The sequence below is a fragment of the Triturus cristatus genome, chromosome 6 (genome assembly GCF_964204655.1).
Source record: "Triturus cristatus chromosome 6, aTriCri1.1, whole genome shotgun sequence".
Classification (NCBI taxonomy): Eukaryota; Metazoa; Chordata; class Amphibia; order Caudata; family Salamandridae; genus Triturus; species Triturus cristatus.
In genome coordinates, this window is record NC_140589.1 from 60,114,059 (window position 1) to 60,139,720 (window position 25,662).

The window sequence follows — 25,662 nt, forward strand, 5'->3', positions numbered from 1 at the left end:
AGATTTTCATATCTCGGTATACTTTTCGATCAGAATGACCTATGGGCCCAAGCAGTGCTAGCAAACAAATTGGCATTTCTAAAGACCACAGCCACCCTTACTAATTTCTCAAGAAAGTTGGGTAGGAGGCCGCCGGCAGAGCTCATTCAGATCTATATGGCAAAATGCACCTCCATGGCCATGTGAGGGGCAGTTGTCTGGGGTTTTGTTGATGTGTACCAGTTACAAATAGTGGAAAACGGATTCTTACGCTATATCCTGGCAGTACTGAGCAGTATATCATCGTATGTCTTCCATTCCGAGTTGGGTATACCATACATCGCTGACCTCATAAAAATGGTGTCTATTCTTGTATGGCATAGGATCTGGATATCGTTAAAGACTACCCTTAAACAGGACATTTTATTCGACTGTTTAAAATTGGAAGGGGCTCTAACTATCCCTTGGTTAAAGTATGTCTGAGGTTTTATGCGTGATCTAGGCCATTTAGAATATTTTACCGAGCCTAGCACTATGTTGACCATCACGAGAAAAGATCTAAAAAAGAGGGCCTCTTGCTACTAGACACACTCAGAATATCAGCAGAGATTACAAAGCCCACTGTGCAGTACAGTCAAATGATTTGAACAACTTTTAGTATTCAACCCTATTTAATAATGGTACCTGGTGGCTATGATGGCTTTGACAGGTTTTTATTGACCAGATTCAGACTTGGGATCTTTCATAAACTTGTAAGTTTTCCCAAAATGAATGAATGGGCACGAGAAATGCAATTGTGTCCCTGTGATAATTATTCAGAACAATCCACCATACATGTTGTTCTATTTTGTAGATTTTATACTGAATTAAGGAAAACGTAGATTGTTACAATATACAAATCTCTGGGGATTAGACAATGTCGCCCTGCGTTTACCGTACTACAATTCTTGGAAAATGAACACATAGTCTGGAGGGTAGCAATGTTTTTAAAGAAAGCACTTAGTCACAGAAAATGCATTGTAATATAACCATCTAGCCTACAATGAGTTAAGGGATAGTAATTTAACTGAATGAATTTTACAATTAATTGCCTATTTTATATTTTTCATTTTGATGTGTAATGAATTGTGTGTTTTATGTGGTTTTATGATTGTCTGAAACAGCAATCAAATAAAGTTTTACTTGACTTGACTAGCTCCATAACTGACAAACGTTTTCGCTTTTCGTCAAGCAGCTCAAAAAACCCCAATGCTTCCCATAACAGTGTTACCAATTCTCAGGCCATTGTTTTAAGCTTCATGCTGCATTCATGTTCATTATTTACATTCCTAACAAAACAGACACTCATTCAATTTCTCATGCTTCTTCAATGTTTTGTATTTTGGTAATTTGCTTACAGCCCAATTAGGATTTCTTATATTCTTCTCATTGGCACATCAATACTTCAGTCAACCAATTAATTCCCAAAATGTGCCATTTTGCAATCAACAATAGAAAAACATCAGAGTTCGTCAATGAGGTCTATACATAAGTATTAGTATCCCAGAAGGGCCTCTTAGCTTACAGGTTCTTGGACTGTCAGGAGACCGACTGTGCTCTGAAAGAAGAAGAGAGTCAAGAATAGATGATGCCGCTACAAGACGTTAAGAAAGACTATAAGACTATATATATATATATATATATATATATATATATATATATATATATATATATATATATATAAGCTCCAAACCGGGTTCCTTGCATACGAATCAGGCACCGACTCCGTGGGATGATTTTAAAGAAATGCTTTATTTCAAAAGCTGTGGCTCAGACGCGTTTCGGCGAACGAGTCCGCCTTGCTCACTGTGTCTGACCCAGTTCGCATACACTGCTTATAAGCTGATTATGTGCACAAAATACACCCCCCCCAATTACTTGGCAACCAATCAACAAACAATTAGCATGAAAGAAATACTTTTGTCAAACAAGTCTCTCCTCAGACAAGTGTCACTCGAAAAATATAGCGATACAAAATATTTACAAAAGAGGCACATCAGTACATCATTATTTAAATTAATGCAGGAAAAATTTCCAAAAAACAGTGCATTGTGCGTAAACATTTGAAATACAGCCCAAGTGGGCATTCATAAAGCACTGTATGAAGAATCTAATGTTGATGACCAAAAACAATGAAGCCACATAGTATTAGTCTATAGTTGCCATGTATTGGCATAGGGGGACTTACTGAGCACATATAAACAATTTAGCTGAATCAATAAACAAAAATAGACTGGATTAAGACTCAAAGGATTGTTACAAGGCTTTTTTTGAAGAAGCAGTTTGAAATTTATAGATGAACACTTAATGCTTCGTCGGCATTCAAGCCATTGGGAATCTTACAATCTAATTGAATAATATATCGTGACTCCAACTTTCTTAGTGCAAGTTGTCTATTTCCACCCCTGACATTTTTCTTAATACTGTCAGCCACAAAATATACCAAATCTTCTGCTTTACCATCATGTACTCTGTTGATATGCCGAGCCACTGGATATGTTGGGTCTTTGTTATTAATTGCCCTTAAATGTTGCAGAATTCTGACATGTGCCGGGTGAATGGTGCTACCAACGTACATCTTATTGCATGTACACCGTAGTACGTACACCGCAAATTCAGTTTTGCACGTAAAGTGCTCCCTGATCTCAATGGGAGTTTTCCTAAGAGGGGTCACGATAGATTTAGTATTGATTCCGTACTGGCAGGCTTTGCACTTTGTACATTTAAAAAATCCTCTTTGGGTTTTTAGCCAGCTGGTACCTTTTTCAGATACAGGAGCATTTGATACAAGTTCCTGTTTCATGGACTTAGCTCTCCTGAAAGTTAGCTGGGGGAACTTGGCACATGAAGGACCTATAACAGGGTCACATCTTACAATCGGCCAATGTCTGTACAGAATTTGTCTGAATCTCTGATGGAAACTGTTATAGCCAGTAATTAGCCTGGGTGTCTGTTGGGCTGTTTCCCCTAAGGTTGGTTTTTGGCCCTTATTCTTGAAAAGAAGATCTCTTCTTTCAATATTTTGACACTTATCTTTGGCTAATTTGAGAGTTTTAACATTGTAGCCTCTATTTTTGAGTCTTGTACACAAATCATTTGTTGCTATAGTGAGACTCTCAGTGGTGCTACAGTTCCGCTTCATGCGGAGGCACTCGGCAAAGGGAAAGCTTTCAATGAGTTTGACAGGGTGAAAACTCTGGGCATGTAAAATGGCATTCCCTGATGTCAATTTGCGGTGTGTGCGTGTGTGTATACGGTTTTTCATGGTGTACAGTTCCAAATCAAGGAACACAATGGACTGTTTATCTATAGTGCCTGTGAACTTTAGGTTTAAATCATTGATATTGATCATATTCACGAAATCAGTGGCACTCGACTCACTGCCCCTCCAAACAATAAAGATATCATCAATATAACGTTGATATAAAACAACATTTTCACACATTTGAGTATTGCACTGAGTCATGAGTACTTGCTCCTCCCACCAGCCCATATGCAAATTCGCATAGCTGGGGGTGAAGCAAGTACCCATGGCCGTACCTTGAACCTGTTTGTAAACAAGCCTGTCAAACAAAAAAATGTTGTTAGTTAAACACCAATCCACCATATTTAACAACATCACTGTATGTTCGTGTAAACTTGAATCTCTTGTGTCCAAGTAATGTTTGGTTGCTCTCATGCCATCCTGATGTCGTATACTAGTATACAAACTCTGTACATCTAGTGTAACAAACAAATAATCCTCTTGCCATTTAAAATCAAAAATCTTGGCGAGAAAATCGCCAGTATCCTTGATATAAGCTGGTAAAGTACGTACAAAAGGCTGCAGAAAAAAGTCTATGAACTTGCTGGTATTTTCAAATAAACTCCCAATGGCAGATATGATTGGCCTGCCGGGAGGACACTCTGCATTTTTATGAATTTTTGCTAGCAAATATAATTGCGGTGTCACAGGATAGTCATTTTTTTAAAAATCAAGTTCATTTTTGGTTATTAACCCATTCCGTTTCCATTCATATAAACATCCATGGAATCGTTCTTTAGTGCTGATAATATTAGTCGCACTGATCCGTGTATAACAGTTCGTGTCTGATAATTGGTTCAAAGCTTCCTTGTTGTACATGTCAAGGGGCCAAAGTACGATATTCCCTCCTTTGTCGGACCAACGTACCACGATGTCAGAACGTGATTTGATTTTTTGCATTGTCTTTGAATATCCAGCTGGTTCTTTATTTTTCAACAAATTAAATGTATTGCTACTCTCAATTGCCAAGACTCTAAGTTCCTGAATCATTTTATCTGCAAAAATGTCAATATTGTCTCTTGGCATAAGAGGATTAAAAATAGATTTAGGCCGAAAAGGTGTTGACACAGATGTAGATACATTGCAATCCAGAATTGTTCCTGTTACATCCGAGCTAGGTACCTGTGTTAAACATTCCTGCTCGAGTTCCGCCATGTCTTTTAAGAAGGCTGCTTCTGCTGCAGATAGATTTTCTGATTCTTGTTCAGTACTTGCTCCTTGGTCTTGCGCGATCTTTTTCTCTTTGATATTAAAGAAATGTTTGCGCAATTTCAATTTTCGTGTGAATTGATAAAGGTCTATTCTTGCTTGGGTGTAATCGAAATTGGTTGTTTTACAATACGACAGTCCTAAAGCAAGAATATTTTCTTCATCCGAAGTCAAAGCCATGTCAGTTAAATTTACAACTGTGTTATCTGATTCTCCTTTGTTATGAATCATTTCCTCTTGTTCCGTCTGTATACGTTTTTTTGCTGATTTTTGTTTGCCCCATCGGCGATTTTTCCTCCTTCTATTCCTTGATTTTGAGCCCTGTTTGATGAGTATGTCTGTTTCTGGGGTCTTGGGCGTAAACTCATCAAACGCTCGACTCGTAAAAAACCGAGTTCTTGGATAGGTGTGGGCGCCTGATGTCCTGGTTCTTTTGTGCCACCTGCTTCTGGTTCGGATTCAACTTCTGAACTCAACTCCGTATCGCTCGGTACACGTTGACTTGAAGGAAACGCCGAGGTTTTTGATAACTCCTGGCGACGTATATTTTCGAAACGTCTCGAAAAAGTGTAAATTCTACCTTGCAAGTAATCGTTTCTGTCACGCTGAAACTTACTGGCTTTTCGTTCTTTGATTATTTCCTCATATTTCAAAACGCGGTTCTTTATATCCGCTAGACCTTTATTGACTTCGTCTTGATTAACTACCTCTGCAAGCTCTTGGTGTATCTCGTTAATCCGTGTAAGTATTTTCTCTCTGTCCGTTGTGGCGAATTTGATAAGGATTTGTAGCATGTTACGAGATGATTGAGCACTGTTATCAGCCCACTCCTGTAGCATGCAAAAACAACAGTTGATGGACAGAATGCAGAACAATGTCATACATTCACCCCAGTACAGAGATCTGGGCCTAAATCCATCGTTTTTTTGCTCACCATGCCATTCCAGTTTGAACCCAGCCATATGCAAATCAGTCTTGACCCTGTGCCCCATGGGAACAGTCCAGCCCGAACTGCCAAGCCAGGTCCTCCCTGGACTGGAAACAAGCATCCTAGGACCGGTTTCGGGCTAACAGCCCTCGTCAGCCAGGATAGCTTGATTCCAGTGGCATGGAGAGCAAGGGACTCACGTCTGAGCATACCCTTCCCACTCGGGGTGACAATTGCAAAAACAACAATTGATGGACAGAATGCAGAACAATGTCATACATTCACCCCAGTACAGAGATCTGGGCCTAAATCCATCGTTTTTTTGCTCACCATGCCATTCCAGTTTGAACCCAGCCATATGCAAATCAGTCTTGACCCTGTGCCCCATGGGAACAGTCCAGCCCGAACTGCCAAGCCAGGTCCTCCCTGGACTGGAAACAAGCATCCTAGTGTAGAAAATAGGCCTCAGCTAGGCCTACCAGTGCAAGGGGTTCGCCCTTCTCTGCACAGAGTCCTCAGACTATTAGAAAGAAGTTGGCACAGAATCTGAAATAGAAAATACATAGTTTATTAAACCTCAGGAGGTGGAACCACATTCACCCAGCACCCTGTGGTGCTGAATGAAGGTAGCACCCAGAGTAGAAGAACCATGGGTCTTTTATACCCACACAGGGGCTCAGGAAAAGGACGATGCAAGCATACATGAGAAGAGTTACATACATAGATGGTCATACAGAAATGCACCGTAAATAGTATAGGAGGAGCTAGCAGTTGCTGACTCTGGTAGAAACAACCTGATAGTTACAGACTAAAAACAGATGCATGGACAGTTAGATATTCCTGCGCATGTGCAGGGTAGCAGAGTCTAAGTATAGCCAGTCCTTTAAACAGAGCACAAGGGAAGACAAAATGGCTGTCAGAAATACAAAATGGATTCCACAAAATGTACAGGATAGCCTGTAAATACCAGATGGATTCTGCTAACGCTAATTTAATCGCAGCCAATTTACGACAGACGACCCTTTTAGCGTTAGCTGAAGACATCTCCCATAATCCAGTAGAAAAAATGAAAAATATGCATATTAATTTTTAATAAATTTTTTTTTTTCTTTTCATAAATTTCCTAATTCATTGCTAGGTGGGCATTTCTCATTCTAAATATTGTTAAGCGGGTATGTATGAGGTATAAACAGAAGTACAAAGGGAACAGAGAATTGGGTCATACAGATAGCAGGAGAGAGTAATTACTATTATCAGAAACAGAATTATTAGCTTTCTAGTCCTTAGCAAATCCTAGAACCATCCAGTAAAAACATTTTCAAGGTTCCCATGCATTTCAGTTACCATCAATTTCAATATCAAAGTATCCAACAGTACATATCTAATAAAAACATTTTCGCTAGACTTTTCCAGTGTTTCCTTTATGAGGGCTAGAGTATCTATCATTATACCCAATACAAACATTAAAGCAGTCAGACATATTATTTACAAAAATGATCCTGGATCCAGGGGACCAGGAGGACCATGAGAATTAGGACGAAGAGCTGCAAAGGGTTGCTCCTCCTCAAAAATGGGACGATCAATGGGGTACATTTTCAACAAAAAGAAAAAGAAGTCCTTGGGAAATTAAAGCCGCTGTACAACCAACCAGAGGGGAGTCTTCTCCCTGTGTCCGTTTGAGCCTCACAGGCAGGCTCTTGTTGTTCCCACGGTGGAGCTGCACAACTCGCAACTCAGGAATCATGGCCTAGTTTCAAGGGAAAAGTTTCTTCTTTCAGGATAGGGCAATCACCCACCAGGGCAAATGCGCTCAGCGATCCTGTCCAGTGTCTCAGGCAGTGCACCAGTTTTCTTCATTTCAATCTAACAGGCACCAGAGACACAGCACCTGTACCCTGAACTCAAGTCCTTCCCTAACTCCTGTATTGCTCTGCTGGCACACTGCTCTTTCGTTGGGGCCATGGATTGCATTCAGTGTGCCCAGGTATCTCCTTTACAGCCACTTTGGGACCAGGATTCAGAGGCCTGATGCTAGGATCTCTGAAGCAACCCTTGTTTCAAAGGGGGTTACCTCAAGCAAAAACCTTCTTCCCTTCCTGGTCGGTCTGTGACTCTCAGCTGGGCATCAAAAGCTTGATCCACGATTTCTCCTTTCTGATTTGTGACCCCGTCTTTCGCCCAAGATAGTAGCAGGGGTACGCTCATCACAATGCTTCCGGCCTTCTACCTTCACTGAGGTCCTGGTTGCCAGCAGTGCCTGTGCAGGTTACCTTCACTTTGACTTCAAGCTGGACTGGTGCTGACTCCTCAAGCTGGATCTGATGTACGCGCCCCTCTGGCAATGGTTGTAAAGCAGCAAATATCTATTGGTGGACAGAACAAAAGGTCTTTAGACAAGGCACAAAAATAATCTATCAACAGAGAGGATAGTCTCAGAATACTTCCTAGTCTAGGGACGCCCCATATATTAACAAGGCCCCCTGGAACCACTTTCATATATGTGAGAGTAAATAAAACAACAGTCTGGACCTATTAGCAAGTATAAAAACTCTTTAGTGAACTGACAAGAGTAATACGTCACCCAATGCCAAGCAGTCAAGGAAGTCTGTGTTCATTTCTAAAGACCCTCAAGAAAAAGAAAATGTTATACACGTTTTACTCCTAAACATTGCATTATTTGTACAGGACTGCAGACACTTCTAAAATGATTTTTCTTAATTAAAGCACCTATATTGTATACTCAGGACCATGCTCTCATGTTATAGGAGCAACAGGAAAATCTAACACTGCTAATTTAACAGGGATTCCTATTACATACAGAACTAAAAACTTCAACATAATGGGTACATGTTCTCCAGCGGAACATCTTGTGACTAACAGACTCCTGTAAAACAAAAGTTTCCTCAAAAATGTTTGCTAAGGATCACATAGACCTCTTCCCTGCATTCTACATTTTCACAATCCAAACTATGCAACATTAGTTCTAGTAAGGACTGTCAGTTTATTTACACGGACTAGCTAATAAAACTAGCAATGCCCTTGCAAAACTGTATGTAGCATGAGAATAACAAACAATAGTGGTGTTGTCACCTGAGAATTTTCAAACAAAAACTACCCACAGCTAGTTCCCCTTAAAGATCAAATAAGGAAACAGCAACCTAGACTACTCATCCTCTCATAATTCCATCTGAGAGGATGGGTAGTAACATAGCAAAATATATTTATTCGTTTTATTAATGCTAATAATGTTTAAAACAGTATTACTGAATAGCCAATTTAATGTCTCATGGTTATTTCACAGACAGTTTAGACAGGCTCAAAAAAAAAGTAAGAAAAAGAGAGAGAACACATGAATTTGCCTACCCTTAATTTGTAGAGGAGCTAGCCTCCACTCCCCAGTTTTGACGGTAAGAAACCTGTACCAGGTTTCATTCTGTCAACACTATCAACCCCAATTTGTAGCAACTGGGCATAAACAAACTCTGAGGAGCGAAATAACACATTTCAGCTAGCCAAAGAACATATTCCTTTAGCAAATGTACTAGTGCAACATGAGACCGCATGAAGTCAAACTGAATCCCATTGCTTCCTGAATTCAACCCTAAAAACATTTATACTATATATATATGGCAGAGCCATTGTCCTTTAAAGAGAGGTCACATATACTATGTGCATTGAGTGCACACAAAAACTTGCTTTTACCAAAAAAAAAAAGGGTAAGCAAAAACCTCTTTCTTCCCCTGCCATTTCGTCTTTCAAATGTCGAAATGTCAAAGCAACGTTGTGCTGAGCCCTACAGGCTTCTAAATGTAGGACTTTGACCTATAACCTATGCAGCTGTTCCCCAGCATGCATGCAAGGTTTTCATGTGGTGCTTCCAAGTCCAAGTGACCCTAAAGACCGAAGACAGAGCAGCAAAACCCACTCTGTGTGTCTACCAGCAATTTCAGAGGTAAGCTTAATAACTTCTGCCAATTTTTGTACATTGATATGTATAAGCAGTGTGCCAAGCGTTTGTCTAGCAGTATAGATGGTCTATGCTTACATATGTGCATTTACTGGGGCGTAAGGCAGTTTAAAAACTGATCTGACTGGAGAAAACTCATTTAAATAGTGAATTTTTACCCAATTTCGACTTTGATTTTCAGGGCACTTAAAAATTAACATCCTACAATGTTTTTGCATAATAGTCATCCCCAGAATGTCCTCTACATATCCCAGAGATGTGGCATCAAAAATGTATAATGTATACCCTTATAAAAATGAGTTTTGTACGCCTGGGTAAAGTGACATTTTCACATGTAATTGACCCCCTATTGCTGTATAGCACGGCTTAAATGCAATTTGGATGCTAGGAGGTCACAGTATCATTATTAGGCATTATAAATAGTAAAAAACGAATTTGTTTTTGCACCTATTTGAAATAACATTTTTTTTTTATATAATCAAAATATATTTTTTGTTAATAAATCTAATCATTTTGATGAGTCTACATATGAAAAGCGAGCTGCATCCCTTGCCTATTATATTGAAACACATTAATTCTTAGCCCTAAGCACAGAAGCTTATCTTGAAACATCTTAAGTCTGCGCCACATTTAAATGAAGGACAGCCATTATTATTGAACATCAAAAACCACTCTTATCCTTATTTTAAAAAAAAAGGCATTAAGAAAAGAAATCCCTACTGTCAATCTGCAAAAATAATGAAACTACATTTCTAACTTTGGAAACAGCAGTCTGAAATGCAGAATTTTACTCCGTGTTTTTGACTTCAACTATTCTCTGTAGCCGGAGTCCGAAATAGAAATGGTCTTGTTGACACAGCTGTTTAACACGTAAAGGTGTCGAAATTCACACGCCTTGCAAGTCAACCCTTCAAGCCAACACAAATCTGTCGTGCTGTATAATGTGAATGCCTTTGAATACCCTATACAAAAGATAAATGCTGTGACATTTTGTATCTGAATTTAGTCTATTGTAAAACACACAATTTCGTTTTTCTCTTTACACAGGTCATCTTAATTTTAACTTTCTAAAGGTAAAACTCTTATCCGATAATCCATGTTAATTTTGCGCCACAATTTCCACTGAGAAAATTAATTCTCAATTGGAAAATCGTTTTTATATAGGCATATAGCCCTTAAAATTTCAAGCAAGAGCATCATTTTACTTTTTGTGTAGGATTAATGCAACAGTTTTAAAAAAAAATAAAAACAGTTTTCTATGGAAAGTCTAACTGGTCTTTGCACAAAATAGGGCAGAGGAAGGCTCCTTGGGTTTCGTTCCTCAGCTGCCCTGTCTCATCAGAGAAGCTAAACCTCAGCGCAGAACCGGGCCACAGCGAGTGCTCCTAGCCCCCACCTTTCTCCAAGGCTGTCCTGCTGCAAGCATTACACATTTTCATGTCAGTGAAGCTTTCTAAGCAGTGATTTCACCTCCTGCTTCACTCCTCTATTTTTAGCCCCCACCTTACAAGCTGCAAGGTCAAAATCTGCCTTGCACAGCCCTGAAGCTGTCAAAGACAAAAAGCCTTCCTAATGTTATCTAAACTGCAATAATTTGCCCTATGGAAACATTTATTTTAATATACAATTTCTTTTCAAGGGTCATAAATTTAGGTTCAATTCTCAGATTAGCAGGTTCAGCTTAAATTAGAACCTACAACCCTGTGGACCCAGCACATTGGCTCACTGAACCACCAAGAACACAAAGCTGCATAGGAACAATTTGCAAATTCGAAATACCCACAATTTTTCCAAGCTAAACTTTTAACGGGTCCCTAATTACTCTTCATTAATACTTTTGTACATTAAGGGTGTCATCAAATCACAGGGGTTTCTCTTTCTCTTGCTACACCCCTCTCAATTTCCTTTTGCGACTTATTGATGGTGATGAGACCAAATTAAATTTACTCCTTAACAATTTCACTTCTCAGAATTCTTTCACATATTCACAGTCATTCAATCACACGCTTTTTCCAGTGCTAGCAACATCCAAAACACAATTTACCACACCATAACATGTAAACACACATTTAACCCACAGATCAACACTTAAGACAGAAACAAAAGACAGCCCACAGACTGTACTTAAACCAAACCATTTGTAAATACTAGTTGCAAGTCATATTCACCAGATTTGGCTGGCAGAACACCAAAAAAAAACGCTCTGCATCTCATCACTTATGAATGTTACTAAGTGCACAGACCAGGATCCTTTTATGTACATATTTAGTTCCTCGGGGTACTAGTCACCACTTACAAGTATTTTTATTCCATAATGCGCTGTACATTATAGAAGAAAGACCATACTTAATATACATATCCCTATTAGGCGTCCCCTCCGAGGGGGGGCCAGTTGTGCTTCATCAAGTTTCATTTTGGTACCATTCCAAAGGCAACACATCTTTTGAAGTGTGCTAAAGACAGATATGCCAAAAAATAGTGCAGAATATGCAATATTATAATCAAAGTAGCACTTAAGGTACCTTTAGTACGATGTGCCGTTCAAATCAATTCAGTTAGAGAAAATTCTCCTCATTACCTGCCTATGTGAATTGCAAGTCACATATGTCAAAACAAACCAAGTTGGCCAACACAAAATATACCATACTCAAAGCCACAGTAAGCGTTACTAAACTACCTTACCAATCACAGGCATCAAAACCAACAGCAAGCGCCGCAGACACTTCCCAATCACTTGGTGTTCAGATTCATCCTGCCAAGTTCTAAAATCGACCAAATGGTCACTGCACGGTGAATCAACAGAAGAGATCTCAGTCGAGGACCGGTGCCACCTGGATGGTCAGATCAGAAAGAAAGGAAAAGTCGCCGTGGATGCCAAGACTCTGGTCTTATCGGGCAGTGATCACGTCCAGAGCGAGATTCCAATCCTTCGTCGCGACCAATCCTTTGGGCATCCGAGTCACCGATGAGCCCCAAGTTGAGGCGCCAATTGTAGAAAATAGGCCTCAGCTAGGCCTACCAGTGCAAGGGGTTCGCCCTTCTCTGCACAGAGTCCTCAGACTATTAGAAAGAAGTTGGCACAGAATCTGAAATAGAAAATACATAGTTTATTAAACCTCAGGAGGTGGAACCACATTCACCCAGCACCCTGTGGTGCTGAATGAAGGTAGCACCCAGAGTAGAAGAACCATGGGTCTTTTATACCCACACAGGGGCTCAGGAAAAGGACGATGCAAGCATACATGAGAAGAGTTACATACATAGATGGTCATACAGAAATGCACCGTAAATAGTATAGGAGGAGCTAGCAGTTGCTGACTCTGGTAGAAACAACCTGATAGTTACAGACTAAAAACAGATGCATGGACAGTTAGATATTCCTGCGCATGTGCAGGGTAGCAGAGTCTAAGTATAGCCAGTCCTTTAAACAGAGCACAAGGGAAGACAAAATGGCTGTCAGAAATACAAAATGGATTCCACAAAATGTACAGGATAGCCTGTAAATACCAGATGGATTCTGCTAACGCTAATTTAATCGCAGCCAATTTACGACACTAGGACCGGTTTCGGGCTTACAGCCCTCGTCAGCCAGGATAGCTTGATTCCAGTGGCATGGAGAGCAAGGGACTCACGTCTGAGCATACCCTTCCCACTCGGGGTGTAGCATGGCGGGATCTGGATTTTCGTAAGTTGGCGCTACTAAAATCCTTAAACCCCTCGGAATACGATTCACTTCGAGGTATTTTTTCAACGATGTGCATTCCCACCATTTGGCTATTTCATGTCTCCGAAGCTTTTCTAATTCACTAAGTAACGTTTTCGTATTGTTCGCACCTGTCGGCGATAGCGTTTTGCCGCTAGTTGACGGCGTTTCCCAGAAGGGCCTCTTAGCTTACAGGTTCTTGGACTGTCAGGAGACCGACTGTGCTCTGAAAGCAGAAGAGAGTCAAGAATAGATGATGTCGCTACAAGACGTTAAGAAAGTATATATATATATATATATATATATATATATATATATATATATATATATATATATATATATATATATATATATATATCTCTCTCAACACAAAAATCCAGCTACCACAGAAACTCCATGGAAGAAGGCACGGACTAGAGGAGTTAGAAGAATCAGCATTAATTTTTTCGGCCAGGTCGCCCTCAATCCAAGAGGTAAGGAGAGACGCGTTTCGGATTTCAAAAATCCTTTGTCAATCTAGTTTGGCGCCAAAATACATGCACAATAAATAGCCCTTCCCATTGGACCATAAATAGACATAGAAAGTATACCCCCGTGTATGCGATCGGTGTGTGACCCAGAATGCTACATTACATAATTTACTACAGCTAAAATACCAGCCTGGTTGCAGGTAAAATATTAACTGATCTAATACATTGCATAATACAACTCATGGTTTAGCTGGAAATATCGTGTAGCAAATAGTTTAGGTAACAACATACACATGTATATTATAAAAGCATCCATCATGATGAAAAATTAGCTTTAAAATTAGTACTGCCAAACTATTAGTCCTGAAATGCCAAATTTACAGAGTAATGTAAAATGTACTTTAAAAGTTGCTGCTCCCAAATGTCACCGAAATTAACAAAAATAATGTCTACTCTGCCAATGTCCCGGTTTCAGCTCACTCGAGTTAAAGACACAGCTGCCCCAGCGTGACCTCTCACTTTGTATATTATATTCCTGCCCTACTGCTGATAACACAGTCATTCTGTTCACTCATCGTTAGGCACCGGTAACGGAAAACTAAAACTTCACCAAGGGGCCAATTACAGGACAAAGAGTAATATAAAAACTCAAAGTCGAATTGCGAGCACGTGCTGTTAATCCCCTCGGGACTACCATACCAACAATGCCCCAAGTTGGCCAGTGGTAAAGCAGGTAATTTACACAGTATATTAATACTGCTAGGCCAATGTCACTGGTTATGATGAAATGTAACTGCGCAAAATCAATGTCCTATTCCAATGTAACCGGCGCAGAGGCAAATGTCAATGTATCTGACAGAGACAGACAACATGTATTGAATCCAATAATATTATGGCACACACTCCGGGTTGAGGGGGACCCATGGACAAAGTGATACTGTCATAAACATCCTCACCGCATCAGCGTCAGCCTCAGCAGTGCCCAGTTACCAGGTGGCGCCAGACTTCCGGGCAAGGCATTTCTTACTGGAGAGAACCTGTGTCCCATGCTGGCAGTTGCGAAAACCGCCCCGCTACAAGACCCTGGTCTCCCGCCGCAGTCATCCTCGTTCCTCATCCTGGCTGACCCTCTGGGGGCTCCCCCGATAGCACTCCCGTACTCCTCCAAAAACTGTCCGGTCTGAAGGGAAAGCCTCAAACAACTGGTGTTCCGTGATAAGCACGACGACCACTCACGCTGCATCAAATGAACACAAAATATATATATATATATATATATATATATATATATATATATATATATATATATATATATATATATATATATATATATATATATATATATATATTACCTACTGGCGGTCGCCAGTAGGTAGTTATAGTTAGGACCCCTTTTCCATAGGAAATCCGCAACATTCTATTTTGAATAACTTTGGCGCCGGTCGATGAATCCTCGCGAATTTCTCAAAATAGGTGGGGCGCTACGCTCCGCTCCTACCCTGAAAGTCTCGGGGGGATTCGTCAAGCGGGGGCTGAGATAAAAGGGGGGTCCCAAAACGCATTTTTCCCATGCATTTTTCCATAGGACCTTTAGAACGAGCTACAGCCCGAACGGCTGAACAGAATTACTAGAAATTTGGCAGAGAGGTAGTCCGTAGGTCAAGGAAGTGCCTTTTGTAGGTTTGGTGTAAATCTGTTCAGTAGATTCTGAGAAAATAGCCTTTAAATCAATATATATATCTGAGCCCGCTTACGGTACGCTTACGGTACGCTTACCATACGCGTACGGTGGCGTGCGCGAGCGAGATTCTGATTGGCTGTTAGATCTTAGTAAACATTCGAATCGGCCGAAACCAGGAAGCGGTGGCCGCCATTTTGTGTGTTTCACTCAGAAAAAAAAAGAGTGAAAACAAGAAAAGGGGGCAATGAGGAGAGTTACAGACCCCCTTACATCTGTGAGGGGGTGAAAGAAGGACTGTAAAGTACAAAGAAAACATTTATTGATTTTTAAAAAAATCACGGGGTACGCGTACGGTAAGCTTACGGTAAGCGTACGGAAGAAAAAATAAATTAAAAAAGAAATGAAATGCAGATTTAAGAGTTTAGATATTAGGGAGCTCTAAAAAGAGCTGTTGTGTTTATGAAGTCATTTTGTTAGTGGTACCTACAAGTAAGTACCGATGCAGAGTCTAAGGTTCAAGAGGAAGACTCTGTTCCCTTCATCATTGAAGTGCACACCATCTCCTCTATAAATGTCTTGCATGTCATAACGCAAGTTGTTGTGGTAAATGGCACCCATACCATAGTCACGGAGGAAAGCAGAAACAGATTTGTTGACGTGCTTTCTTGCTTTGTCAATCGGCGGACAGAAATGATTGGACCAGTTCCATTTTTGCCTTTGGCATATGTTGGAAAACACAAAGGCAGTTTTAGGGAAAAGTGAAAACAGTTGTGCAAAGGTGTCCTTCATAAGCATTTCCAGACCTACCCCAGTCAAAGTGCCTAGGTCATTGCCACCACAGTGCACTATTATGAGGTCAGGGTGTTGGATTTGCATGAAGGATTTCACCAATGGCATCAATTGGTGCCACTTTAACCCTCTCTGACCAATCCATTTAATGTCTACATTTGGCAAAGCAAGGTCTCTCACCATATCTGTTTTCTCTGCAAACTTTTCACTCCAGAAGACATAGCTGTGCCCTACAATCCACACTGTGAACATCTTCAAAGGAGAACTGGATGCACTCAGGAGGTGTCTTTCAGTAGAATGGCAATATGAAAAGAAAGACAGTTTGGAAATGGAGGCATACATATTTTTTTCAAAACAAAAATAACTGATTGGCTGTTTCATACCATTCTAGAATAAAAACTAGGCTGTATGTGTAAATTAATAGAAGCATGTTTTGTATTGGTACAAAAAAATGTGTTACCAAAGAACAGTACTATGGATTTGCTGTTAGGTTTGAAAAGTCAAGCACTCTTGCTCTGTGGAATTGAAACATTGTGTGGCGAACTTCTGACCTAACTCCACACAGCAGTGTTCCATGAGCTGTTGCTATGGTAGCAGGCAGAAGTCAAGTTGGGGGAAGGGTACTAGGCAGAAGTCAAGTTGGGGGCAGGGTACTTTTGGAAAAGGGTTGGTTTTCAACCAATAGAAATGTGTGATTACATTTGAAAAAAAGGGGGAAGCACTGAGATTTGAAACTTACATGTATATGTGTGGAAAAATAGAGGGAAAGTTTGCCATTATCTGGTTCTGCTGAGAGGAGAGAGGTGAACAGAACAGAGATCCTGGCTCTGATAATCTGCTGTTTGAGTGCCACATTTCTTTCACAACTAACTAATTTTAAAGGGGAGGTTAGAGTTTGAGAGGAGATGTATATGGTAAATTAAGAAATGAATAATAGAAATGGAAATTCTTTTTGTTGAAGTTGCGTTTATCATTTTCTGTTTTGGGAGAAATTTAAATGTGAGGAACATGTAAAATAATATGGACTATGTTTTCACGATAAATTAAGGTGTACTGGAAAAAAAAAGAATAGTTTAAGGGTTTGAGGTTGGACTCAGTAATGCAAATACATTCAGCATCACTAAGGCTGGTTGCCCTTGCTGGAATGTAGGCAGCCACCCAGGTTACACATGTTGGTGGTCTGAAAAAGCAGTTTGGACATGTGCATTTAAAAAAAATCAAAAAAGTGGTTTCATAATGTGTCAGTCTGTAAAAGTGATTTTCACTTGCCAAAAAAAAAGAGCAGTAAGTGTGCATTCAAATTGGCAAAGAAATTTCGTTTTGGGACTAATGTGAAAACATGACTCTGTGTGGAAATAGGAATTACAGGCAGAGATTTATTGCGTTTTTTTCTGGTGATTTCACAGTTGCATTAGTAGGAAAAAGGGGGAGCGATTTTTTGGGGGAAGAAGCAGACTCTTAGCACACACCCATCTGCTTGCCATGTATAATCATGCACAGTATTTACAAGCGAGTGGGGTTTTCAGGTTTTAGTCTGTAATGCAAATACATTCAGCATCACTAAGGCTGGTTGCCCTTGCTGGAATGTAGGCAGCCACCCAGGTTACACATGTTGGTGGTCTGAAAAAGCAGTTTGGACATGTGCATTTAAAAAAATCAAAAAAGTGGTTTCATAATGTGTCAGTCTGTAAAAGTGATTTTCACTTGCCAAAAAAAAAGAGCAGTAAGTGTGCATTCAAATTGGCAAAGAAATTTCGTTTTGGGACTAATGTGAAAACATGACTCTGTGTGGAAATAGGAATTACAGGCAGAGATTTATTGCGTTTTTTTCTGGTGATTTCACAGTTGCATTAGTAGGAAAAAGGGGGAGCGATTTTTTGGGGGAAGAAGCAGACTCTTAGCAAACACACCCAGCTGCTTGCCATGTATAATCATGCACAGTATTTACAAGCGAGTGGGGTTTTCAGGTTTCAGTCTGTAATGCAAATACATTCAGCATCACTAAGGCTGGTTGCCCTTGCTGGAATGTAGGCAGCCACCCAGGTTACACATGGTGGTGGTCTGAAAAAGCAGTTTGGACATGTGCATTTAAAAAAATCAAAAAAGTGGTTTCATAATGTGTCAGTCTGTAAAAGTGATTTTCACTTGCCAAAAAAAAAGAGCAGTAAGTGTGCTTTCAAATTGGCAAAGAAATTTCGTTTTGGGACTAATGTGAAAACATGACTCTGTGTGGAAATAGGAATTACAGGCAGAGATTTATTGCGTTTTTTTCTGGTGATTTCACAGTTGCATTAGTAGGAAAAAGGGGGAGCGATTTTTTGGGGGAAGAAGCAGACTCTTAGCACACACCCAGCTCCTTTCCATGTATAATCATGCACAGTATTTACAAGCGAGTGGGGTTTTCAGGTTTCAGTCTGTAATGCAAATACATTCAGCATCACTAAGGCTGGTTGCCCTTGCTGGAATGTAGGCAGCCACCCAGGTTACACATGGTGGTGGTCTGAAAAAGCAGTTTGGACATGGGCTTTTTAAAAAAACTGAAAAGTGGTTTCATAATGTGTCAGTCTGTAAAAGTGATTTTAACTTGCCAAAAAAAAGAGCAGTAAGTGTGCATTCAAATTGGCAAAGAAATTTCGTTTTGGGACTAATGTGAAAACATGACTCTGTGTGGAAATAGGAATTACAGGCAGAGATTTAATGTGTTTTGCTCTGGTGATTTCACAGTTGCATTAGTAGGAAAAAGGGGGAGCGATTTTTTGGGGGAAGAAGCAGACTCTTAGCAAACACACCCAGCTGCTTGCCATGTATAATCATGCACAGTATTTACAAGCGAGTGGGGTTTTCAGGTTTCAGTCTGTAATGCAAATACATTCAGCATCACTAAGGCTGGTTGCCCTTGCTGGAATGTAGGCAGCCACCCAGGTTACACATGGTGGTGGTCTGAAAAAGCAGTTTGGACATGTGCATTTAAAAAAATCTGAAAAGTGGATTCATAATGTGTCAGTCTGTAAAAGTGATTTTCACTTGCCAAAAAAAAAGAGCAGTAAGTGTGCTTTCAAATTGGCAAAGAAATTTCGTTTTGGGACTAATGTGAAAACATGACTCTGTGTGGAAATAGGAATTACAGGCAGAGATTTATTGCGTATTGATCTGGTGATTTCACAGTTGCATTAGTAGGAAAAAGGGGGAGCGATTTTTTGGTGCAGAAGCAGACTCTTAGCACACACCCAGCTGCTTGCCATGTATAATCATGCACAGTATTTACAAGCGAGTGGGGTTTTCAGGTTTCAGTCTGTAATGCAAATACATTCAGCATCACTAAGGCTGGTTGCCCTTGCTGGAATGTAGGCAGCCACCCAGGTTACACATGGTGGTGGTCTGAAAAAGCAGTCTGGACATGGGCTTTTTAAAAAAACTGAAAAGTGGTTTCATAATGTGTCAGTCTGTAAAAGTGATTTTAACTTGCCAAAAAAAAAGAGCAGTAAGTGTGCATTCAAATTGGCAAAGAAATTTCGTTTTGGGACTAATGTGAAAACATGACTCTGTGTGGAAATAGGAATTACAGGCAGAGATTCATTGCGTTTTGCTCTGGTGATTTCACAGTTGCATTAGTAGGAAAAAGGGGGAGCGATTTTTTGGGGGAAGAAGCAGACTCTTAGCAAACACACCCAGCTGCTTGCCATGTATAATCATGCACAGTATTTACAAGCGAGTGGGGTTTTCAGGTTTCAGTCTGTAATGCAAATACATTCAGCATCACTAAGGGTGGTTGCCCTTGAAGGAGTGTAGGCAGTCACTGAGGATACACATGGTGGTGGTCTGAAAAAGCAGTCTGGTCATGGGCTTTTTAAAAAAACTGAAAAGTGGTTTCATAATGTGTTAGTCTGTAAAAGTGATTTTAACTTGCGAAAAAAAAAGAGCAGTAAGTGTGCATTCAAATTGGCAAAGAAATTTCGTTTTGGGACTAATGTGAAAACATGACTCTGTGTGGAAATAGGAATTACAGGCAGAGATTTATTGCGTTTTGCTCTGGTGATTTCACAGTTGCATTAGTAGGAAAAAGGGGGAGCGATTTTTTTGGGGAAGAAGCAGACTCTTAGCACACACCCAGCTCCTTTCCATGTATAATCATGCACAGTATTTAGAAGCGAGTGGGGTTTGAGGTTTCAGTCAGTAATGCAAATACATTCAGCATCACTAAGGCTGGTTGCCCTTGCTGGAGTGTAGCAGTCTGGACATGGGCTTTTTAAAAAATCTGAAAAGTGGTTTCATAATGTGTCAGTCTGTAAAAGTGATTTTCACTTGCCAAAAAAAAAGAGCAGTAAGTGTGCATTCAAATTGGCAAAGAAATTTCGTTTTGTGACTATTGTGAAAAGAAATGTAGTAATATATTTAAATAAAATAAAGGAATTTTTTTTTTTGTTTTTTTCAGGTATTGCTGAAGAGCAGTGAACAAAATTTAAGATGCCTACAAAATCCAGAGTTCAAAAAACGCTAAGAAAAAACCTATATTTGAAGACAACTAGAGGACCAAAGTTAGTAGAAGATGCTGATGTTGGGAAAAAGAAAAAATCTTCTGGTAAGCACAAAAAACAATTTCTTAAAAATATATTCAAAAGAATGAAAAATGTACAAAATGTCTGTACTCGAAAGGATGTTTTAAAAAAAAAAGGAGAGGAAAAAATTGACAATTTAGTTAATGCAAATATACCTTCAGCAACTGAAAAGATTTATATAAATAGAAAAACAGCGTTTAAAGAGATACGTAGAAAAATGTTTCAGAGAAGAGTTATATCTAATTTGATGAAGGATGTGAAGAAATATAAGAAAAAGACAAAGTTTTATAAAAGAAAAAAAGAAATAGAAGCCATTGCAGCAAAGGCATTAGAATTAAAAAGGAAACTATTCATATTAATTTTGAATAGGATGCGTACATTAGACAAAATGGTTAATGTACTGAAATCACATAGCAAAAGGAAAAGAGTAGTGAACAGAACAAACTTTTGTAAAGTGTTTTTAGGCAAGTGGATGCATAGTTCAAGTAGTGAACCTTTTTTTAATGAAGAAAGCTATTTTCAAAGTAATAGTTTGCTGCATGCAGTTGACACCAGAGGTCGTTCATACGAAGTAAAAAATGGTTGCATAATGGAGAAGGAGATAATGGTTCCAAGAGATGAGGTACAAGTGATGGCAGATGAGGCAATGGGGAGACGTCCTAAAGCCCCAGTGTACACTTGGAATTGTAGTAGTATTTGCACTGTGCGTCAGGAATCTATTGACAAATTTCGAGAGTTTCTAAGAGAATATAGTAAAAAAAGTATAAAACAGAAGATTAAGGTGCTTCAAAGTCTGGATCCATGCAGAGTGAGAGAGAATACTGGTTTGCAGGGTCATTCTCTGGCTTGTCTATCTAGAAAAGTGTGCAATAGTGTTTTCCATCATTTTAGGATGCTGGCTGTTCATCATACTGAAATGAGAAAGTTTGTGAGACGGTTGTATTTTGCTAAAAGTCCAGCAATAAAGTTAAATGAATTGAATAGGGCTCTGTTCCGAGGAACGGTATCAGATGTAGAGAAGGTTGTTGATGAAATTCAGTTTTGTTACTTTGGTCCTGAACAAAACAGTGCAGAGAAGGACACACTAAATGAGGAAAAAGTGGAAGAGAATGTACAACCATTTGTAAGTAAGACATTTAATGATCACATAACAAAATTTGAAAAAATCTCTAATGAAAGACCAAATATTACTTGTATTTGTTGCCACAGAACTCATTATAGAAAACAAACCAGGTATGTTGATCTGTACAGAAAGAGTGAAAATGAAGATAATTATAAGTGGAAGGATTTTGCCACATATATATTTCTTGAAAATTGTTTTGAATTGGGTGAAGTTCAGCGTATTTGTAAATACTGTTACAACAAGTTAGAGGAAAATAGAATGCCGACCAGAGCTGTACATAATAATTTAGAATTGGATGCTATTCCTGCTGAACTTTCTGAATTAAATACTTATGAGTCTATACTCATTCAATGTGTTCATCCGTTCCAGACCATAGTACGTATGGAGCCCAAAACTGGTAAATTACCTCCTTCTGATTTACTGAGAGGTTTAAAAGGTAGAGTGGTGTATTTGCCCTTGGATTTGAAAAAAAATATGGAAACTATTGATGCGGATACTTTGGAAACTGAACCATTAGTTATTCTGGTTAATGGTGTACCTACAAAGAATAAGAAGATTTGGCAGGAGCTGGTAGATGTACGGAAAGTACAAAGAGCAAATTTGCATTTGAAAAGGAATAACAAATGGTATGAATCAATTTATATAGAAGAAGAAGAAGAAGAAGATTTACAAGAAGACACAAACACCAACTGGACAAATTGAAAAAGTGGACAAGTCAAAGGAAGAAGAAATTTATGAACATTTTAGCATACATCCTCTTCATTCAAAAGAAGTTATGGGAGACAATATTGATCTCTTTCAGATGAAGAAAGCAAAAGGGACTCCCGTGAGTGTATGGGAGGAGAGCTTGGAAGCTCGATGTTTTCCCCAGCTGTTTCCTAAAGGAAAAGGAGGACGATACGATGAACGTCCAGAACAGATTCCAGCTTCTGAGTATCGGACTACAAGACTATATGCTGAAGATCCCAGATTTCGACAAAGTATTCCTTATTTGTTCCATCTTTTATTTGAAAGCGACTTGTCTGCACTGTCTTATGCAGTAAATCACATTTTAAAAAGTGGAGTACATTTACAAAATGTGTCTGCTAAGGATTTTATGGAGAAAGTGCAGCACCGAGATGATCATTTGGAAACACAACTGATCAATCTGATGGCTTGTCAGCGTGGGACAAATGAATATTGGTACCGACGCCATGGTGAATTAAAATGCATGTTACGGAATTTAGGAACTCCAACATGGTTCCTTACCCTAAGCTGTGCCGAGTACGCTTGGGATGATTTACTGGATTTTCTACGAGAGGCAAATTCAAACATTAAAAACATCGAATACAAGACAGCAGGAGAACTGTGCTCATTGGATCCGGTTAATGTTTGCAGATATTTCAATCATAGATTTGAGGCTATGATGTCCTTCATCTGCAATAAAAAAAATCCACCTCTTGGAGAAGTAGTGGATTTCTTTTGGAGAAAAGAGTACCAGGCAAGAGGTGCTCCTCATATTCATATGCTGTTGTGGATCAAGGATGCCCCAAAGTTTGGAACAGATACTGATGAAGCAGTGTTATCTTACATTGAAGAATATGCAACATGTGCTATACCAAAAAGCACAGAAGAGAAAAAGTTAAAGGAGCAAGTTTTACGTTTCCAAAGTCATCGGTGTGGAAAATACTGTCGACGGAAATACAAGAGCAAAGAAAAATACTACACTAAATGTCGATTTGGATTTCCTAGACCTGTTCTTTCAAATGGAAGAGTTAACAGTTTTATGTCAGCTGTGAGACATACTATCACAAGAAAATCACCTAAGAATACCTACAACCTTAAAAGAAAAGAAGAATCAAAAAATATAAATGACTACAACCCAGTCATTTTATCCATGTGGAACGCTAACATGGATATACAGTATGTAGCTGACAATTCCATTGCTGTTGCTCGATATGTAACGTCTTACATTACGAAATCAGAAAAAACAGAATTGAAGGAAATGTGGGAAGAGATTTCTCACGAGAAGACTGTCAGTAAGAAGCTGTACAGTTTCAGTTTGAAGATGTTATCGCATCGAGAAATTGGATCCTACGAATGTTCAGATAGGTTATCTTCTGCAAGTCTCTACTCGAAGTCAAGAAGAATAATTTGGGCAAGTTTAGGCCTTGCAGCAATGAGAAATCGGGTACTGAAATCTGTAGGAGAAATTGAATATTTGGCCGAGAATGACCCAGAAAGTACAGATATTTTGAAATCAAACATGTTGGACACTTATTATCCCAAGAGAAGTCATCATCTGGAGAACATGTGTCTCTATGAAGTGCTGCAGAACTACATTTATTCACGGAAAGCCGCAGAAGACATCAACAATGGAAAATATAAAGTCGTTGGTGAAGAAGGATGTTTGGTGAAGCAAACAAAAGGAAGTTTGATAAATCACCGGAAGCTGAGTTGTGACACTACTGACAAGAAGGAATTTTACTACTTGGCTCTTTTACAGTTGTTTAAACCATGGCGTACAGAGGATGAACTACTGGGAGAATTTCAAAGCTATGAAGATTCTTTTAATGCTTGCAAAGACAGCATACAATGCAGTACATTCTCAACTTATCTGCAAATGTTAAATGAAGAAATTGAACAGGAAACTACAATTGCAGCAGAAATAGCTAGAGACAGTTCTCAGGACAGCCAAAGTTCAGGAACACTCAGTCAAGATCCCCTAGGACAACCAATCGTTGAAAATGAAGCATCAATAGCCATGAATGAAGTGGAAACGGCTATGAATCAAGCTCAAGAAGAATTTATAGACTTAGAAAATTTGGAAAGACAACTGAATCAAGAGCAGCAACAAATTTATGAAGAGATCAAAAACAAAATTGATCACGGATTTCTACATGAAAAAAAAGAGTGCTCATGCACATCATTTCATCCAATCAGGATGTATGTAAGCGGACAAGCTGGAACTGGAAAAAGTTTCCTAATAAAAGTCATCAGAAGCTACCTACAGCAAAAAACGGATTCTACTTTGTCTTGTGTGGTTACTGCTCCAACTGGGTTAGCAGCATATAACATAAAGGGAATCACTTTACATCGTTTGCTAATGTTACCAGTGGAGCATGAGAACAAAATACAATACAACAAGCTAACTGGAGAAGCATCCTTGGAAGTTTCAAGAGTATTGAAGAAGATGCAAGTTCTCATTATTGATGAGGTGAGCATGGTATTGATGAATACAAGCCCCAGCCAGGCCCGCAAGAGACAAGGGTTCGCTCTTCTGTAACGAAATCTATAAGGAAGTTGGCACGGAAACTGCAAAGTACAAAAACAACGTTTATTAACCCTTAAGGGTGGTCCTACAATCCACACAACACTCTTCAGTATTGCAAGGAGTAGCACACAGAACATTCGTACACAGTCCCCTTTTATACATAACAGAGGGGCTCATAAGTGGGTGGATACAACATGAGGCCGAAGAACATTACCATTTATGGTCATTTTCGATACTGAATCAATATGTGGGCGGAGCTAACACACTCCTTGGGCCCGCGAAAACACATGGTCAAGCAGAGCTAATTATAACAGATGTGGTCAAGTCTGGGCATGCGCCAGATAGACAAGAAAGCTATTTATAACTGTTACTAGGCAGATTACAAGAGCAACTAACACAGAGGTCGGACTCTCCTCGTGGTGAACACGTGGCAGCATGCCAATACAAAATGGAGTCCGGACTTCGGCCAACGTAATGAGGAAAACACGATAAAGGGAAACATTAATGTTTTCAGTAAATGCTTAATCACATTCTGCTTTAATTTACAACAGACGACCCTTTCAGCATTTACTGAAGACATCTGGCTTCCAAGAATAATCATCGTATATGTCAATTATCATCATTCCTTTAACCTCTTTAGCTAGACCCTTCTGGCGGGCAA

At 39.4% G+C, this 25,662-nt stretch overlaps 1 protein-coding gene and 1 long non-coding RNA gene across 2 annotated transcripts in view; both read right to left on the reverse strand.

Moving 5' to 3' along the window:
• Positions 1 to 25,662, reverse strand: part of DNAH8 (dynein axonemal heavy chain 8) — a 13,985,216-nt gene that overhangs the window by 9,711,458 nt on the left and 4,248,096 nt on the right. The window lies entirely within an intron of this gene.
• Positions 6,007 to 12,951, reverse strand: LOC146813764 (uncharacterized). Its single transcript, XR_014962894.1, has 2 exons — positions 10,930 to 12,951; positions 6,007 to 10,822 (listed from the first exon to the last, which is right to left on the reverse strand). It is a non-coding gene; the product is annotated as an uncharacterized LOC146813764 (long non-coding RNA).